Raw genomic sequence first — 1,589 nt, 5'->3', positions numbered from 1 at the left:
GGGAAAGGAGAATACTGACATCCAGATGGCCCTTTCTTTTTCCCATTTTTATTCAGTCCCAAACCCCAGCCACCTATGTTAGATGGTGCCACCTATGTCTGTGGCAGGGCTTACCCCCTAGTCAATCCTTCCACAGGCATTTCCTTCCCTTCTGTGGTGTCCTCTGTGCACTGACCTAGCTGACTCTAGAAAAACACTTCTCCGGTGGTTGTCTTCAAAAACCCTTTCAGTGACCTCAGCCCAAGCCCTCTCCTCTCAAATGAATCTACACTGATACAAACTGAGACTTTTGATGGGTGGGATCTTGTTCTCAGATCACCTTTCCTACCGACTCAGTGCAGAGTAGGTTTCTCTATAATGGTGCTAAGTCCTTAACAGTCTCAGCTGCTTATCCTACTCCCACCTTCTCCACAAGGTCCAACTTTCTCATGTGCCTCTCTTCACCAAGCTGCACATTTTCACATTTTCTGCTCTCTTTCACTGTAAATATGACTAATAACAATGAGTAGTAATCACGCCACAGCCGAAATGCTGTGCTGTCTTGAAATTTCCTTTACAAGGCAGATTAGCCCATTACTTTGAAACTCAGCTTATTCAGTTTTTTTTTTCCAACAGGAAGTATATAACCAAATGTTTTGCTGGAATATGACATGAATAGACTTTCTGGAATGTGGTGTCAGGGTAGTCAAAAGAGTGTGATAGATAGGCTCTCTGTAACTTAGGAAAAGGAGGAGGCACACACACACACACACACACACACACACTGACTTTCCTTGGAACCATGTGTTAGGGCTGCCTGCTGGAAGGTGCTGCCCACCTTAAGGGCAAGCCTACCTTCATCAGGATAGCCTCTGGAAATGCCCGGTGGCGAGTCTCCTAGGTGATTCTAAATCCCATCAAGTTGACAGTCAAAATTAATCATCACACTACTCAAATCAAGTTGATCAAAAGTCAACATAACTCAAATTAAAATCCCAGTTATCTTTTATGTAGAAATTGACAAGCCAATTACTAAACTTTTTTTTTTTTTTTTTTTAAAGATGAAAGATCTTGCATTAACTGTATTAATCAGACTTTTCCCACTGTGGCCAGATGTCTGACAGAAATAATTCAAAGAAAGGAAAGATTTACTCTGGCTCACAGTTTCAGTCCATTATGGCCAAAGGACAAGGTGGAGCCAAGTTCTATGCCTCAGGGTATCTCAGGGCAGAAGGAGAATGTCTACACTCGCAGGCTTTCTCCTTTCCACGTGTTCGTTTGGGCTTCTTCCCAACGGGATAGTGCCGTCCACATTGGAGGGGTGTCGCACCCTAGGTTAATTCCTTCTGGAAATTGCCACAGACTCTCCCAGAGGACATATGCTTTATTAATCTCCTTCTTAACCCAATCAAGTGGACAGCCAACATTAACCCATTATGCCAGGAATCTTAGAAAACAGACAAAACACAGAATCATGAAGAGCCTTATTTCAAGACTAACTGCAATGTGATAGTAACGCCAGAGTGTAGAATTAGTGAAAGGACAGACAGACAACTCTCTCAAACACACACACACACACACACACACACACACACACACACACACACACA

Source organism: Psammomys obesus, unplaced genomic scaffold, assembly GCF_907164565.1.
Source record: "Psammomys obesus unplaced genomic scaffold, mPsaObe1.curated_primary_1811, whole genome shotgun sequence".
NCBI classification, from domain to species: Eukaryota; Metazoa; Chordata; class Mammalia; order Rodentia; family Muridae; genus Psammomys; species Psammomys obesus.
Note: the sequence above shows the minus strand (reverse complement) of the source record.